Source organism: Camelus ferus, chromosome 2 (genome assembly GCF_009834535.1).
Source record: "Camelus ferus isolate YT-003-E chromosome 2, BCGSAC_Cfer_1.0, whole genome shotgun sequence".
Classification (NCBI taxonomy): domain Eukaryota; kingdom Metazoa; phylum Chordata; class Mammalia; order Artiodactyla; family Camelidae; genus Camelus; species Camelus ferus.
The window spans coordinates 101,611,745-101,631,352 of NC_045697.1; the positions used below are offsets into that span (position 1 = coordinate 101,611,745).

Genomic DNA, 19,608 nt, shown 5'->3' on the forward strand with positions numbered 1-19,608 from the left:
AACACCTTTTTACATGTCTATCGGCCATCTGGAGCTCCTCTTTTGTGAAGTGCCTTTTTAAATCTTTTGCTTATTTTTCTATTAGGTATCTCTCTTTTTTATTAATTTCTATAAGATCACTATGTGTTCTGAGTATTTATCCTGTTTCAATTACATATTTTGAAAAATATCTTTCCACTGTGACTTGTCTTTATGCTTCCTTTATATGCCTTTTGAAAAAGAAGTTCATCATATTAAAGTGGCTGAATTTCGTCTTTTTTTTATAGGCTGCATTTTTGTATCCTATGTAGTGACTCCTTCTCTACTACAATGTTATAAAGTTAATTTCTCATATTGCCTTCAAAAAATGCCATAGTTTTGCCTTAAATATTTAAGTCCTTAATCTACCTGGAATTCTTATTTGTGTAAGACAGGTAAGGATTGAATGAAATTTTAAAATTACATTTTATGTTTTCTGTTTGTTTGCTGCTGATGTACAATAGGAACAGCAGTAAATTCATTTTGTATCCAGTAACCTTGCAGATTTTCTCATTAGTTCTAATACTTATTTGTAAATTTTCTTTGGTTTTCTCTGTGGAAAATCTGCCAACAAATTTTTTTTTTTTCTGTTTAGTGCTTTACCATTTATTTCTTTGTTTTATCTGTTGCACTGGATAAGACCTCCAGCAGAGTACTGAGCGGAAGCAAGGATAATGAGAATTCTTGAGTTGGTCCTGACCTTAAAAGCAAATGTTCCTAAAGATACCATTCACTAGTCTAAGGAAGTTTCTTACTGTTTCTATTGGTAAGAGTTTTGTTATCATTGTTTTTGTTGTTTGTTTTAAAATTATGAGCACATGTTAAATTTTATCAAATTATTTTTCTAAGGTGTAGTAGACTGAATAATAGCCCCCAAAGATAGCTGCATTCTAAACCCCAGATCTTGTGAATATTTTGTTTTATATGAGAAAGGAACTTTCAGATGTAATTAAGAATTCTGAGATGGGGAGAATATCCTGGAATATCTGAGTGAGTTCAATGTACACTGATCAAATTACACTGGTCCTTACAAGAGGGAGTCAGGAACATCAGAGAGAGAGGAAAAAAGATTGGAAGACACAACGCTGCTGATTTTGAAGATGGAAGATGAGACCATGAGCCAAAGAGCGTGAGCAGCCTCCAGAAGCTAGAAAACGCAAAGGAGTGAATTTTCCCCTAAAGTCTCCAGAAGGAATGCATCCCTGTCAATAACTTCATTTTAGCCCACTGAGACCGATTTTGGACTTCTGACCTCCAGAACTGTAAGATACTAAATTTGTGTTATTTGAAGCCAGTAAATTTGTGGTGATTTCTTGACAATACAGAATACAAGGGACATTATACTGTGTTTGAACCTTGCTTAGCCTGTGATTATTGGAAATTACTTTATAGAACTTCAGATAATAAATCATCCTTACATTCTTGACATGATTCTTGCTTGGTTAAAATGTGTCTTTTTTAAATTCAGTGATAGATTTAGTTTGCAAATATTTTATTCAATTATTAAACTATGTTCATAAACAAGATTGGCCTTTAATTTTCCTTTATCATACTATCATTTTTTGGGTATCAAAGTTACCTGGATTCATGAAAGGAATTGAGAAGTACATCCTCTTTTACTATTGTATGAACATGTTTTATAAGATTGAGATTATTCTTTTCGTTTAAAACTTCATGAAACTCAGCTGTAAAAGGTTCAGAGAAGGGTGCCATTGTTGTGTGTCAATATTTGAATTTTCATTCAGTTTTTTAGTGTGTATAATAAGTCCTTTCAGATTTTATAATTCTTTGTTTTCCATTTTTTATTGAAGTATAGCTAATTTATAATATGTTAGTTTTGGGTATACAGCAAAGTGATTCAGTTATACATATATATTCTTTTTTTCAATTTTTTCCATTTCAAGTTATTACAAGATATTGAATATAATTTCCTGTGTTACAAAGTAAATCCTTGTTGTTTATTTTATATATGATGGTGTGTATCTGTTAATCCCTATAATTCCTTTTGAATCTATTTTGGTGATTTACATCTTTCTAGAAAAGTATTTGTTTCAGCTCTTTTCCAATCATTAACATAAATATTTTTATAGTATTCTCTATAAGTTTTTACCTTACTTATAGTGATGCCTGTTATTTAATATCTAATAGTGTTTATTTATGCTTTATTTTTATTTTTTATCTTGTTCAATCTTGGAAAAAAGTTAATGTATTTTGTTAGTCTTTTCCAACAACTAGCTTTTGGTTTAGTTGATCTTAAATTGTTTGTTTGATTTTTATTTCCTTAATTTATGCTCACAGCATTATTTTCTTTCTTCTATGTTGTTTGGGCTTACCCTATTCTTTTTTAAAAATGTTTAGCTGAATACTTAGTTTATGAATTTTTAATCTTTTTATTCACAAATACGTCTAACTATTACATTTGAAGAAGAAACTGGAGTACAAACAAAATAATTGTACCCTGCCTCTTGCCCACTGAAATTTTATTAAGCTAGTTCTTTCCTGCCCTTTGAGTAAACTGTATAATAGAACTCATGACTTTTTCCTTCATCTCTGTCAGAGAGGAAGAAATTTTCCTCTACCCTTCTAGGTTCTTCTAGCTGATCTAAGAATTAAATTGACATGAGACAGATGAACAGGAGAAAATGAAACAAAAATTTTACATCATATATACATGAGAGAGACCCAGGAAAACTAGTAACTTGCTAAAATGGCTGAAGCTCTCACCCTAAATACCATCTTCAGCTAAAAAAAAAAAAAAAAAAAAAAGATATCAGTGGTTTGGGACTTCAAAGGAGAAGAAGGCAACTGACATGGAGATGAAAAAGCAAATGTTTGGTAAACAAATTTTGCTGGGGCTGGCAGAAAAAATGGGACCCAGAGAGAAATCTGATCTCAATGGACCACACCTGGTCTAAAATCTTTCCCAAAATCTCTGGTGATATTCAGAAGACAGACTCTATTCTGAAGACAAGTCTTTTATCTAAATTATTTGGGCAACTATGGAGGAAGTAAAAAAGCAAGACTTCCTGAATCTTCTGTTTCTTAAAAATAATCAGCCTCAATTAATCCTCACGGCAAAGAGACACATTTTGGAGGAACAAATTTTGATGCCCAGCATCTCAAATGATGAGAATCTTCTGGTCACTTTAATTCCAAGAATAGTCTAATTGCAATAATTAAGAGCTGGTCCCACATAATAGTCAAAACTCTGAAATTCATTAAGGGTCAAAACTTATTCACAATTCTTTTTCAGGCTGCTCTAGACAGGAAATCTGCTGGGCAAAAGAGGGTTTTAATCTATACTGCTTCTCTTTTCTGCATCCTCCCACCTCCTCCCACCATATGATTCTCCTCCCTAGCCCACTAGCATGGTAGCCAGGAATTCACACATTTAGGAGCAGGAAGTCCTTGCTGGACAGTATCAGGGCTCTGAGGGTTTGGTGGACGTTCAAAGTTTACCCTTCTAGTCATTATATTGGTTAGGACTCTCTAAAGACCCAAGGCCAAATTAAGCGACATTTTACAACATAATTGGCCAGTACTATTTAAGAACGTCAAGGTCATGAAGACAAAGAAATTGTTCCAGATGAAAGGAGACTGAGCAGACATGACAACTAAATACAATATGTAGATTTGGATGCTGGATGTCAAAAAGGATACAAGTTGGACAACTGGTAAACTTTGGATAAAGTTTGTCATTAGATAGTGCTATATGAATGGTAATTTCCTGGTTTTCATATTGTAACATGGTTACATAAGATTTTAACATATGGGAAATCTGGATGTATACAGGATTTTTTGTACTATTTTCTAACTTTTTTATATGTCTGAAGTTATTTTTTTAAAAGCATGGGGGAAAAATGTATGTGTTTTGATCTCACATTTAAAACTGTAGCTTAGATTTCTCCTCTGAATTCCAGACTAATTTAACTAGTTTTTTCAGTTTCTCATTTGATATCTCTACTTGGATGTATTATAAACATTTCAAGCTTAACATTTCTCAAACTGAACTCTTACTTATCTTCAAAATCTCTTCCACTAGAAGTCATTTTCCAAATCCCCAAATGCCACCACTACCTATCCAGCCGCTCAAAGCAGATTTCTTGACATCACTCACCTAATCAACCCATCACTAAAATCTGTTGGTCCTTTTTGCCAATATATACCTCAAATCCACATGATTCTCTTAACCTCTATTGCCATGACTCTAGTCTAAGAGTCATGACTGTGACCTCCCGTGTAGTCTATTGTAATAGTTCCCTAACTAATCTCCCTGCTTTGACTAGGGATAACCCTCCAAGACATTCTCCAAAGAGATTCTATGTGATCCCATTAAAATGTACGTTAGATCATGACTCTCCCAGTTCCAAAATACTTCAACAGCTTCTCATTGTACCTAAAATAAAATTTAAAATTCATAACCTGGTTTAAGGCAAACTGAGCCTTGTACAACTTATCTGCCTTCCTTCACTCTCCTCCAAACACACATACACTCTTACTACACTCTACATCACTCACCCGGCTCCAGCACACAGTGTGCATGAGGGCCCTGAAGAACTACAATTTACGTGCTGCCTCAGGACCTATGTAGTTGTTATTTCTTCCTCATTGGACACTCCTCTTACTGCCTAAGACCCTCTTCCTAATAGTTTTCCTTTGACTAGTTCCTTCCCATCCAACACATTCAGATCTTGAATTAAATATCACCTTCTTTTAGAAGTTTTTCTCTTATAGCATTCAGGATAATTTTTAATTATAACATTATTTGTCGCTTATTGGGTGCCTATGTCTCCCACGATAAGCTCAGTGAGAGCTGGAGTCAGGTCTGTCTCGTCCACCTTTACATACCAGTACCTAACTTATGCTCAACAAGTACACGATGAACAACTACTTTCTAAGCAGCAAGCTAAATTTGTTTTGTGATGATGGTCACTGTAGGCTAGAGATGAGGAATTATTTCCATACCTAAACAGGATGCAGAAGAGGTATCTTCGTCAGTAATGTAGTTCAGCACCTCCAGTTGACAATCATATGATTTAATGTGAAATAAGCCTCATATGCTGGCTGGGCATTTGTCTCCCCACCAATTCCCTCCTGGAACCGTAATTTGCAATGCATTGGAAAATGCATGCTGGACCTCTCCACGTACATCAGAAATATACACAAAGAGGCAACCATTTCCAAGTCTCAGAACTATGCTGTTGAGACGATCTAACTTATAAAGCAAAATTGGCACTTATTGGATTGGGTCAGAAAATTCCAGGTACAGAGCTGCAGTGGAAATGTTCTTATACAACTTTCTGAACTTTGGAAAAATGGAGTGCATGAGAGATCTGGGTTTAGAAATAAAAAGCCTTTGAAGGTTTTGTTGGGAATATGTAAGTTCCAGAAGCAAAATAAGGAAAAATGAGAAGGGTGACTTCACTTTAAGGATTTTGATTTCACTGGACTGGATAATAGAAAACAGAAAGTATTCCAATTTCAAGCGTTTCATATTACTGCCATTGTATTAATAGGATTACTGGCACCTGTACATAATCCTCTTTAATTAACTGAGTTGCATAATCCAAGAAGGACTGTAAAACAGGGAGTCAATTTTTTTAGAAAGTGTGACCCAAGAATTAACATAAGCAATATCATGTGGACTCATTTCAGAATCTCTTTTGATTATTTCTTGATTCCCCACCCCTCTCCCATGGAGACATCCTTGACCTTTTAAACCCAATGGATCAACAAGATAAACAGTGAAGTCAGAGGACAAACGCATTCAGAGAGTGAACATAACCTATTTTAATCAGGACTCTGAGTTGTAAGAAACAAATCTCAACACAAACTAGATTGAGCAAAAGGGAGATTTATTGGAAACAAACATAGGTAACTCATAAAATCAAAAAGGAACCTAAGGTTTGAAGACCTCAAGGAATAAAATCAAGGTACAACTCACCAGAATTGTCTCTTCCTGCTCTCATCAGTCTCCTGGTTTCTCCAAGTGGTGAAAGACAGAACCAGCAGCTCTGAATCATATGCTTTCAGTTTTCCTGCAACAAAGATAGAAAGAATAATTTTCCCCAATGGAGCCTCTTACAAAAAAAAAAGTCTCAGGGAAGTATTCTGATTGGCCCAGTTTTGGTTAAATGCCCACTACTGAACCCATCACAATGTCCAGATGGATAAGATAATCTACTTGGATGTGGGGTTCTGAGGCAAGGAGGTAGAGGAGTACTATGATTGCTAACCCTACCAGAAAATCAGGATTAGAGTGGATAAAAAGAACTCTCACTTCTCCTACCAAAGGCTTGTTACAAGAAGAAACTAAGTAGACAAAAGCACAATATTCATCTCACTTTCTTTCCATCTCTATCCCCCAAAGAAGAAAACTGGAGGGATAGGGGATGGGAGGACAGGAAGTGGTAAGGAAAGGAGAGGACAAGAGAGGAGAGTTTTAACTGAATATAGAAGGATTTATACATGGGATTTAACAGGAGTTATATGTATACATTTCTCAGTGCATCCCGTGTTTGTAGAAAAGGATGTGGTAGGCCTAAACATGGTCCCAAAGATGTCTACATCTTCACCCACGGAACCTCAGAATACGTTACCATACATAGTAAAATGGACTTTGACAATGTGGTTATGGGTATGGACTCTGAGAAGCGGAGATTGCCTGGATTATCCAGGTGGGTCCTATCTAATCACATGAGCACTTAAAAGCAGAGAACCTTTTCCAGCTGTGGTTAGAGAGACATGATGATGGAAGAAAAGTCAGAGATATGTGAAGTCATTGGCTTTGAAGATGGAGGAAGGGAACCAGGAGCAAGGCAGAGCAAGTGACCTCTAGAAGCTGAAAAAGACCAAGAAACGTGCTCTTTTAGGGCCTCTGTAAAGGAACCTAGCCCTGCCAACACCTGGACTTTAGCCCAGTGAGACCTGTTATCAGACTTCTGAGCTACAAAACTATCAGATAATAACTGTTTTGTTTTACACCACTAAGTTTGTAGTAATTTGCCACTGCAGTAATAGAAACCCTAATATAAGGTGGCATGAAACCTAATAAAAGGTGCTATGAAGCTTAGGAATAGGCCATACACACAGTCTGTTATTTCATTTGCTTTCAATGACAAAGGAAAATTGTAAAAGAGCTGTGCTTGGGGCAGCGGGGAGAGAGGAGCAGGTGGTGGTTTCAAGTCCTATTTAGAGGATTTTCCTGTGAATTAGTGAGATGTGAGGGCAGAAATAACACCATGATCACAAGTGATACTGTCCCTTGTGTCAAAAGGTCAGTGTATGAATGTAGTTCGTTTTTTCTTTCATGACTTTTTCTTCCAGGTAGCCTAAACTATGGAAAGATTTCAGAAAAAGCAGTTGAATGTATAATAATTAGACTCCTACTGGATTTTAGATTTTTGTCATTGAGTGATAAGTTCCTGCTTCTCCTATTACAGATTTAAGAGGACACGAACCATGAAGGAATAACCCTGACCTGATGGACGGAAGCTAGGTAGGGACTGAGGGAGCACTGTGTAACTCTGCACCTGCATTAGAGACCAGTACGGTACAAAGAAGCCAGTATATCTGTCGGGTTTCTGATGTCAGCAGTGATGCTCTGGATCTTTGTAGGCAGGAATGATTGCACTACATCTATCCTCAGGAAAATTCCCACTGTTCAAGGAGCCCAACTAGGACAAGGGAAGGAGAATGGGAATCCTGACAATTGGTACCCCTTCCTTTTTTGTTCAAACACCCAATAAATGAAAGAGTTCTAAGTTTAGTCAAACAGAGGCTGGACCAAAGAAAATTGAAGTAAATCATATGTAAGTTACATAAGCCGTGATATCCTAAAATACAAGCTCCTTGAGGGAAGGGACTCTGTTTTGTTCACTGCATTATACTCTATGCCTGGCAGTAGATATTTCACATATACCTGTTAACTACATGAAAAACATTCCAATCCCATCATGGCTTCAGCAGGTGCTGGGAGGTCCTGTTTGGCTTGGAGTCATCCTAATAGAATATAACCCTGACCCTCCTTAGTTAGGGAATAGCCAATTCTGGAAGAGTTCTTCCTTCTCCCTGGTAGTGAGTGCCAGTCACTTAAAATAAGCAACAATCCTATGGTTGTTGCAAAGATGCACACCAGTGTTTGCTTACCTCCACGGGAAGCCAAGACAGTAGATGTCTAATACCAAGACATAAGAGTGATACTGGATGACTCTTTTAGTGCCACACAGCTTCCATCTTCTTTCCAAACTAGGAGCCATCACCTCCCCAACTCCCATCAACCTCTGTACTGGCTGTTCTTTTTGCTTGGAAAATTCTTCCCCAGAATTTCGAAACCCTGGCTCCTTCTTATCATCCCTGGCTCAGCATCAGTGTCACCTCCTCAAGGAGGCCATCCAGTTTAAAGCAGTGACCCAGTCACTCTCTCACACCACCATGCTTTATCAACAGCTCATATTCTCTTTGATTTTGTTTTTGTTTGATTTGTATCTGCCTTAGCTCTAGTTATTATTAGCTGGGCTTATTAGCTGGGAGACTCCAGTGGTCAGACTCTCAGAGTCCCAGTTTCCTTATCTAATTCATTAGTATCATATGAGATAACAATGGAGACTGTCCTGTCATACAATCTTCAAGAAGCATTACTGGTTTAGAAAAAAAGGCTACTCAATTAATAAGCTTAGTCTTTTGAATGGAAAAAAGTGACAAACACCATTTTGAATTCTAAGAGGAAGAAATATAATAGACTCTTCTGTAAATAGGAAGACACTTTTCAGTTCTATAGTGAGAAATATATGGGAAGAGTGATAAAGATAAAACTTTTTTTTTCAAAGCCACAATAAGGAATGATAATTAAATGATGCTATAACTTTCCTTTAATACAATTCTTTAGATAAATAAATAAATAACTAAATGTTGCCAGGATTTGTCACTAAAAGCATTTTAATTCCTCTTTAAGGTTCAGAAACATATATGAAATCTTCCTAATTTTTTTGCAGAAAATTGTTAATTTCATGATTCAGGTATGTTTTACAAACTTCCACAGTGTAATGAGCCCATCTTGTGGCCTTTTATAATATTGCCACTTTTAAAGTCAAACAATTTTTAACCATAGGTTTATATGATGTCTTTTATTCAACAAACAACTTTCGAGCACTTACTATGTGCCAAGTGTTATGCTGACTGCTGGGGATGCAGTGAGAGATCTAAGAAAAACAAGGTCCTTGCCCTGAATTCATACAAATCAAAAGGAGAGAGAGACTTAAGCAGAGATAATCACAGCAGGAAAGTTAAGCACTATTATATAAAAGTATAAACTTACTATGCCAGAATTAAATGAAGTGTCCCCAGAACTCAGAATAAAACAGATATACCTCCATTTCCAGGAATAACTCTGATCAGTAAAGAAACCAAGTATCATTCAAGGCTGGATTAATTTCCAGACTTCTATTCCACAAGTAGTTCACAGAAACCTCAGTCTATCTGGCTCTAATCTAAATCAATCATTCTCAGAGTGAAGCAATCACAGTATTTTAAAAATAGCTTCCTATGATGCCTATCGGTAAGCAGGTTGTCTATCTTCCTACACCCACTCACAATCACAGTTTTAAAGAAATGGAGAGACAAAGCTCTTTGGGGAAGTGAGGGGCTGACATAGAATATTTTAATTAGTCAGGAAGAGAAGGGAAAGCCCATACTTTCCAATATGACGGTTTGAGGGGTGAAATGTGAATAGAAGTAGGGGTGATAAGCAATTAGGCGTGTGCCCAAATTCCTAGCTTCAAGGCTCCATGGGAAGAGAAGGAGGTGATAGCCTGGGAGGAGCACTGCCTGTTTAGGGCTCTGGGAGGAGATCATTGTGCAGAGTGACCCCTGACCAACAAATGACCACACCCAGTGTGGGTGAGACACAGGAGAGGCATGGTCAGCCAGAGACAGGATCACCCTCTGCTCCGTGTGAGAGATCCTAGGATGAGGGTCCGCAGGCCAACTGTGGAATCACTCATCCTGGGGGAAAAGCCGAGCCACAGCCTTTACTGCAGGGTGGACATCCTTGGCCAAGGTCAGATGGAGGGTATACCAGATACTCAATAGACCTCGGCACTATCAAGTGGATGCAGGCAGAATGCAAGGATTATGACAATAAAAATTATCAAAGCTTCAACCTACACCCAAGGAGGAAGACTTTCAGCCTAAGAGCTAGGATGTCACATGGACAATGTCCATATACCCTGCTGTCTGGGTCTCTCTACCACTTCAGTTCAGAACCTAATCTCCACTTGCTCTACATCTTAATACCCCCACAAACCACCTCATTCAGCAAAACCACAGTTCTTCCTAAGAGGCCATCCTCCTTAAAAAACATGAAAGACAGAACTGAAAAAAGCTAATATCTTAATATATTTTTCATAATATTTATATGATCATAAGATTGAATATGGGGTTTCATGGCAAAAGTGCATTAAAAACTAATATTGACAGTAATACAGAACAGATTTAAAGATTGATATAGGTTCTCTGGAAAGATCTCTTTGGTAGAAGTATGCAAGGTGAGCTAAAATTTTCTCTTCTTTCCTCTTTGTTCGTTCAGTTTCTTCAACAAATTATTTTTGAGTAACCACCTTATACCAGATGCTATGTGGATAATTAGAACAAATATGATTTAAGAGAGGAGGGAATTTTTCCTCCCTCTAAATTTTCAGATCCTGAGACTGGATGAATTCTTTAGCAATCCATCCAACAAATTTGTTTTAAGTGTTTTCTAAGTACTGCATGCTGTGCTGGGCACTAGACAGGAACAGTTCTTTTAGACACTAAGGAATGAAACAGCTTGTAAAAGGATTAGATCAAGTAAGCTGTCATAGTTTTACCAAAATGACTGACAACCTACAGATTCTGGAACCATGAAGATGTTCCAAGGATACAAGGTTTTTGTGACTTTTTTTTCAGATCACTTGGTTGTAGGGTTGCTTTGCTGAAATTAAAAGAAGATTAATTCTCCACTTAAAGTGACTTTATGTCAAGTATCAATATGACAATTTCCTTCAAAAATTCCTTTTAAATAAATAAAAACTCAATTTCCTGCCTATTTCCCCCTTGTTCGCTCATTCAATTTATTCAATAAATATTTATTAATGCTTCTATGTGCCAGCAAACTGTACTAGATGCTTGGAATATAATCATAAACAATACTTTCTCTCAGTTCTGATAACATGTTTTTCTCCATGTTGACCCCGTCTATCTAAAGGGATCTGAAACTTTAAACTAATCTAGACTTCAGGCTAGTCTACGCCACCTAGAGTAGAGTTCCAGATCCCCTTTAAGTAGGAAGGGTCAACCTTCCCCGTATCAAGCCCATTCACTGGGTCACCTCAGCATTGCTATCAACCACCCACATGCCATGTTACTCCAGCACCAGGATATATTCAGGGACTTGACTCTAAGAGGCTCTTGCCATCTCTAAGTCATGAAAAGGGAAATATGACTGAAGACCTGCTCTGAATTTCTCAACCCCATCTTGGGGCTTCTGTTGCCCCCAAAAGGCTTACAGTCTAGGGGAAAGAGACGGGAAAGTAAGAAGGCGTCTCGCTTGTAACTTACTGTTTTTGCACTCCTCTCCCTCTTGTTCCAGGCTTCTCTGACCAGCCCAAAGAGAGCGTTTACCTTCTCTCTGTGTGACATATCATATATCTTTCCTACTCTAGAGCTTGTGGAGAAGAATGTCACCTGCTGTATCAGTAAACAAAGGATGTTGCGGCCATGAAGCCATCAGCCACTGCAGTTGCCTCCAACTGTGATCCTAAGGGGATTCAGGACAGAGAAAAAAATGGGACACTGGCCCTAGATAGTTAAGGTGCATATCAAAGGAAAGATTTCAAAAACCCCAGACTCTTGCATCTTCCCATATGTAGAAAAGTGCCTAAATTCATTAACTTGAGATGTCTGTTTTTTCTTTAATTAACAGCAATCCTTTGATGTTCTGGGGTTAGGTTTGTTTGTTTGTTTTTTCCAAAAATTCCTATACATCCTAGCTTCTCCCTTACTTCTTTGGAACAGTCTGTCAGGGCTACCTGAGAGGCTGTCCCCCAGCTTAAGTCCTCAGTATGTCCACTGAATAAAATATAAGTCTCAACTTTTAGATTGTGCATTTTTTTCAGTTAACAAGCTTATAGTAAAATTCTGCCATAGCCTCCCAAGATTTGGATCTTGATTATTAAAGGATAGCTTTTGGAATTTGGGAGACACTTTTCTCTTTGGGGGTGACTAGTTCTTGTAACTGAAAGCCTCGCCATCAAAACAGCTTTTTTCTCAATGTTAGGGATTTTTGTCAAAATGGTAACCCACCTACTCTTACGCTCTTACACACTTACACACTCTGTTTAAATTACGTAAAACCATACTGTTTTGAAGTTCTCTGTGTTTAGCATTTTATTTCATTTTCCTTTAAATTATTGTTGAATTGTTTTCAAGATATTTTTAGAAAAATATGCCAGTTATGGTTCCAGGGCAGTGTATCAGAAGGGAAAAGAGCACAGACTCTGGAATCTCACAGACACCGGATCATCTCAGCATCACCACCCTTAGCTTTGAGTCTTGAGCAGGTTACTGTAATTCAATCCAAGGCTCAATTTTCTCACCCATAAATGGGGTCAACACTAACATCTATCACTGGGTTCTCATGAAATATAAATACGGTTGTGTAAAGTGAGCTTAACGCAGTAACCAGGCCCAAATAGATATTTAATATATATTAGTGATTATTATCACAACTGATATTCTTATTACTTCTTTTCCTCATTCTACCTCGGTTAACACCACAAAATATAAATGATAGGCTTTAATAAACAAATGTCTCTCTATCCTCCCACCAATGAGCAAGTAGTCCTTAGAGAATCACATATTAAACTAAATTTAAACTTTCTAGAAGGGAAATAAGACATAGTTTGACCCCTCAAAAAAGTTAATTTAATAATAGCTGAGATATACTTTGAGGATAACTTGATTTGCAGCTTAACCAAAAAAGATATACAGCTCCCAGAGGAAAACAGACAGCAAATGAAAGCAGAAAGAAAACTGTAGAAATAATACAGACTTCTCATGGATCTGAGCAAATAGAAGCTTGGAGAGGGAAAGACAGAAAAAGGCGTTCAGATTATGTGATGCTGCAAGACAAGTTGCCTGTGAAGACTGCTCTGCCCCATTCATTCGTACATACATCCATCTATTCGTTCACTTTACAATGTGCCAACTATTTTCTCAGGTACAAGGAATTCACAAGTGAACAAGACAATAACAATATTACTTTAATGGGTAACTGAAAGGGATGCAATAATGGTATTTTTAACATATCTTCCAGAGCACACAACATTTACTCTGGCAGTCTGATTGCCTGTGGCAGATTAGACTTTGTAGTGAAAAGAATGGAAAGAGAAAGAGTGAGTTAATATTCAATAATTGTGATTCAATCATATCATACTTTAGATGTAAAAGCAAGACTATTGGCTTGGAAATTTCATGAAAAGATAATAATGTATTAATTCAACACATTTATTGTATGCTTGTCATATAAAGCCTTGTCTACATATGTGTAATATGATCCAGACCCCATGAATCCCATGATTTGTAAAAATGTCCAAGACCTCTCCTAAAATGAGAAAACAGACGACCTGGCTTCAACTGGTCTGATACTTAGCAAGGAAACCATAAAGCACACGTGTGAACCTGAGCTTCTTAGGCATTATGTGTGGAGCCCTTAAAAAGGAACACAGGTGAAGATGAAGAGAAAGACAGGAAATTCTTGAAGGTGTAGAGAGGTATAGATATGTTACTATACTACCTCCAAGCTGTGATCTCAGCTCTCTTTTGTACTGTGTTCTTTGCAGACGAGCTGCTCAGTCAGGCTTGATGACGTGGAGTGTGGGGGAGTTTCGGAGGAATTACTCTCGTGCATGTATTTCACGCTCTTGTCTGTTTAAATATTATTGCCTGCTCCTATTACTTATAATAATAAGTCTGAGGTATGTTCAGAACTTGGAAAAATCACTAAAAGCCTTCAATTTTTAAATATGTCATGTCTGCTACCTTTTCAATTTGTGGGTTTGTTCACTCATTAATTATCCATTACTAATTCTCTCCCATTCCATGAGAACATTCGTATTTAGCTATTCATTCTTTTGATAAAATTACAAATAAACAACACTTTTCTTACATATTAAAAAAATACTATTGGTTTGGGAAAGGATTTTCAAAAGTCCTTTATCTCTTCTTTTAGTATATGAAAAGCCAAACATGAGAGACTTTGCTCATAGCATCCTCCAAGAATGTAAAGATAGCCCTGAAGTTTAAGACAATCAGTGCTGACTTAGTGGAAGGAACTTTAGGGTCACAAAAGAAAAACAGGTTACTCTTCTGGCTCAAAGGATCATGGGAACAAGAAAAGTAGGGTAGCCAGGCATGAGCCTCCCTGTTTTCCCTTTCCAAGCTTCAACCTAGAGAAGATGCAATATTAGATAAGTTGAGAGGAGTGTCAGGAAAGGGCACCTGCAGGAGCCCAAGTGAGAGCAATTAAATCAGGGAGTGTTACCGAGTCCGGACCAAGCCATACAAGAAATATAAATTACACCAGCTGCAGACTTCAGCCCTGAATGCCAGCAGGACATGCTGCACCCAGCTAGTCTGGCTTATCACCTGGAGAGCAGAGGAGGCCCAGGGTGACACCTGAAGATGCCAATACCTCCGCACCTTGAGAAGGATGTTTTAGTCCCACCCATCCTCCTCTTCCTCCTCCTCCCTATCTCCATCACAGCTGACAGTCTTAGGAAGAAGGCAGGGAAGAGGAGGAAGTTGTATGAAAGGCTCCATATTATCCAAGAGGTATTATCCACTGCTTAAATAGCCAGTTTTAAATTACTGAACCAGATAAACTATATATTGGATATTAAGCTGGTTTTTCTCCCTTCCAATTAGTTGACAGAGGTTATATGTAAAGTTGTAGACTACATATAGTAACTATATTTTTCTGCTTGCCAAGTTATAACGTGGGTTAAATTTTTGACCCTGCTAAACTAACTTTGATGGAATTGCAGCCATGTGTCTGATATTGAGTCCCTCCTGCATACAAAGAAACTTAGAGACAGAATCATGGGATTTTGGGATATCAGCACCTGAATAGAAATGAGGAAGAAATCTAGTCCCTCCTTTATAAAAGGGTAAATGACTTGTCCAAAGTTATCAATGGGTCAGGGGCAGAGCCAGGACTTGACCTTGACTCCCTACCTCTGGGCTGCTGCCATTTTCCCTAGAACAACTAAGAAGGGGGAAATAGGATTTAAAGACTAGTAGGCAGACCTGTGAGCTGGCCCCCAAAATTCCATCCCCTGCTGTAGAGATGCAGCCCTGTATAGTCCCCTTCTCTTGCGTGTGGCCAGGGTCTGTGGATATAGTGGGATTTCATCCTGTGATTAGGTAACATTAGATGACAAAAGTGAAAAAAGGGATGTTATCCAGGTGAGTTGAAGTTAATCAAGTAAAAGCCTTTAAAAGAGGGAACGGGCCCTTCTTAAAGAGAGAACCTGTCCTCTGCTGGCGTTGGAGAGTAATCCACCGTGTTGTGAGAGGGCCAGTGAGAGGGCAACGTGACCAGCAACTATGGGCCTCCGGGAGCTGAGAGAGGCCCTTGGCTAACAGCTGGAAGGAACATGAGTACCTCAGTCCTACAACTGCTAAGAACTTAATTCTGCTGACAGTCGTGTAAACATGAAAGAAGATCCCAAGCTCCAGGAAGGAATTCAGCGGGGCCAACACCTAGATTATAGTGTCCTGGGAACCGAAGGAGAGAGCCCAGCTGAGCCGTACCCGGACTCCTGACCCAGGAAATTCTGAGGTAGTAAATGGGTGCTGTTTTACCTGCAAAGTTTGTGGTAATTTGTTATAAAGAGGTAGGTAACTTCTCCCAGACACCTACTCCTATTTTTCACTCAGTATATGTTCATTCCCAGATGGTGACTTTTTTCAGTAGGTGTTTGAGATTTATTCATGAATGATCCTATGAGTCACACTTTAATTATATTTGTTAGTCAGACATACACTGTAAACCTATGATTGCCTGTCTGTATGTAGCTTGTATACTCAACGTCTGTGAAAAGGACTTTTGTGTTACACTTTAGAAGACTTGCCTGACAGGGAAATGGTGTCAGGCCTACTTTCTACTATGGGATGAAACAGGAAAAGGTCTGAGTTTAGCTTTACTGAAGACAGTATTTCAGGTTTGAATAAATCAAATATACCGGACTGTGGCCAGAATGAAATTATTGGGTATAGGTAGAAAAACAAAATATTTTGTTGCCATAGCAAGCCAGGTGCATTCCTTTAGGCTAGGAATGTTAGAGTAAGACATCAGCGGACAAAAGCACACTGATTTCGTGTTTGTGCAACAACTCACAGAAACATTAACTTCTGGTTATCGCTACTTATTGAGGCAACTGTCTTATAGTGCCATCCATCCACAATACAAAAAGCAAGCTGTTTCAATGCCGCTTTACATGTTTAGTTAGATGCTAATCAGAACAATCTGTAGATTAGAAAGTATTTACTGAGAACCAACTAACGCTTATGAGTGTGAAGCCCAGGACTAGGTGCTAGAGACAGAGTGCTGGAGGCAGAGGCTAAAAGCCACAGCCCTTGAGGAACTCTGACTCTAATGGAGCTCCTTTAATATCCCTTCATGTCCTCAGTACTGCACTGAGTCCTGCTACTAATCAGTCCTAATGATACACCTTTCTAATAGGTGCTTTGCCTGAAGAAATTTGACTCTTGTTGGGGAAATGGAAATAAGCATTCTTATACTAGTGCTAACTTGGTTGAAGCAAATTATCCATGCCTTAAGATTTCAGAGGAAGAGAAGTCACTGAGGGACAGAATAATCCCAAAAACCTCATGCGAGGATTCGAACTGAGCCTGAAAGGATGGTGGAGCTTAGAAAAGCTGAAGAGGAACTCTATGGCTTCCTGGGGAAGGAGAGCATCCTGAGATGATGGAACATATGGAAGTGGGAATGGAGCTTGAATAAATTTAGTATGTCTGAGGAACAAAAGAAAATGAGCCTATGTAGAGCAGAGGGTGTTTTTCTGAGGGTAGAGAGGGAGGAAAATAAGAATGTCAGATAAAGGTACAGGTTTCAGTTATACAAAATGTGTTTTCATTCGAAGTTTTTTCATTTAAAAGCTATGTCATGTTTGGAATAGATGCCGTTTTCAGCAGAATCTGTTTGTAATCTTAGTGACATGTAGAAGCAATATAATGCTTCTCTGTAATGATATACAGAAAATTTTACCTTCTTCATAGCTAGTTTGTCTTCTTGTGCAAGCATTCTGAAAAGGAGATTGGAGAGAGAAATGAGATCTTCAAAAGACATCCTTATTCAACAATATATGCTTGTAGTCAGTTTTTTGTTTGTTTTTTGTTGTTGTTGTTGTTGTTTGATGGGTTGGTTTGGCTTGGTGTCTGTTAGTTATCTTAGTCAAAAAAAAAAAAAGAGAGGTAATAAAGCTCCAATGGAATGTCAGTAAGATGTCTTATAAGAAAATTTAAATACATTAAAGTAGTATAGGATAGATCAAGATACAAAGAATCCCATCAAAATATAAAAGAAAGAGGTTAACTTCAACTTTGGTAGGGGTACAAGACTGCTCCTCTTTCAAATCAAAAGGAAGAATTTAACAAGGGTATAACTTTAGACCAGGAATAACAGGGTATGAAACCAGAGCCACCCAAAGTGTGTGGACTTGGAGGCCCCTATTATCATAGAGACTATAACACCATCTGTTGCTAGGGAAGAAACACCTACACATCTGCAAAAGCAGATCCCATGTCCCAGCCTCAATGCCTGGCCTGAAATAGTCACAATAGCATGTAAATGAATCCACCCCCAACCCAAACCTCTTCTATGAATATCACCAGTAACCTCCTAGTGCTTGATCTCCTTTCTTTATCCTGTTGGGGCTCCGAGGCATCAGATTCTATTAGTTATTCCTCTTTTTGTCATTCTTTCCTTCCTGGGCACCCACTGTACTACTGTGATCAACTTCCTCTCTCCCCATCTACTCAACTCTTCACCTTTGAGGCTGAATATCAAACCTCATTTCTTCTAAAGACTTTCAGAACATTCCATGCCATACTAGTTTTTCCTTTTTCTGAAGTATTACCTCTCCTAAATTTTATATCCTATTATGTTAGTACATAGCTATTTATTTTCTCATTCTGTTTGTGGCAGAATTTTTAAACATAAAAACAGTTAATAGGTCATAAGCATCTTATCACTACGTTTCCTTAGCTGTACAATTCAATCATATCTTAGAGTGACCTTTTCTTGATGTTGCCTTATTCATTGTTTCTAGTAGAATGAAAACGTTATCTCCATAATTTAAATTTTTTAAATGAATTTTTAAATGCATTCCTACTCAGTCAGAATTAATTCCTACTTTATTTCCTTAGTGAAGCCTTCCCTGATACCATTTCCCCTAAATCATTCATTACTTCCTTCTCTATGTTCCCAGCATAAACATTTCTCCAAACATGAACCACACTGCACCATCCTTACATGCCCACTGGACTGTGGGCTATTTGATGCAAAAAGTCTCTCTTCTTTTTCATCCCTGTCTAATGGACTTCTAGCACTCTCCCTGGCACAATGATGGCATGGTCAATTTGATGGACTAGTTTTAAACGTCTACGGAAAAGTATATCACAAACTTGAACTAGAAAAGGATTTTAATTTGCATTTTAGCAGTAATTTTCTTTTTAAAATTTTTTTTCAAAATAAGTTTCTACTATATAGCACAGGGAACTATATTCAATATCTTGTAGTAATCTATAATGAAAAAGAATATGAAAATGAGTATATGTATGTATGTGGATGACTAAAACATTATGCTGTACCTCAGAAATTGATACATTGTAAACTGACTATACTTCAATAAAAAATAAATTTTAAAAATATATATAAAAATTTTTCTCAAATTATGTATTTCCAGAATTCAACTGAGTTATTAGTCATATATTTGTTTGAAAATTGTTGTTTACACTTTTTCAAAACTGTTCAAACTGAATCCCTTTCACTTCTGCCTTTTCCATTACTTTTGGTCTGTTAGCTTTTATTACCTAATTAACAGCCTTCTTTGCAAATTTTTTAAAAAACCAGCTTTTAAAAACTATCTGGGCCTAGTTCCCATGCCTAGCAATTCTGATTTAATTATTTGAAATGGGTCTAGCAGCAATATATTTTTCAAATACATTTATCCTTTTTTCAAACTCCCTATATTCATTCCTATGTGCCCTCAAGATTGAGGGCCACTACTTTAGAGTGAATATGTATGCCAACTGCTTAACCCAGAAGGCTGAAACTTTGTTTTTATTAGTACTACATACTATTTACCCATAGAATTTTATAAGACTTGTCATCAATGATAGATAAGAATTTCCCACAGTGAGACTTTCTAAGACTGCATCTAAAATAAATTATTGAAAACTCTGCACAATCATAAAAATTATAGAACAAAAAGGGACCTAATGGAACAGAATAGAGAGCAGAGGAAAAAA

At 37.5% G+C, this 19,608-nt stretch overlaps 1 long non-coding RNA gene across 1 annotated transcript in view; it reads right to left on the minus strand.

Moving 5' to 3' along the window:
- LOC106729929 overlaps window positions 1-19,608 on the minus strand; it is a 172,061-nt gene that overhangs the window by 129,516 nt on the left and 22,937 nt on the right. Inside the window, exon 2 of the long non-coding RNA XR_001366352.2 lies at window positions 5,963-6,056. This is a non-coding gene — a long non-coding RNA (uncharacterized LOC106729929). The remainder of the gene's footprint in view (window positions 1-5,962; window positions 6,057-19,608) is intronic.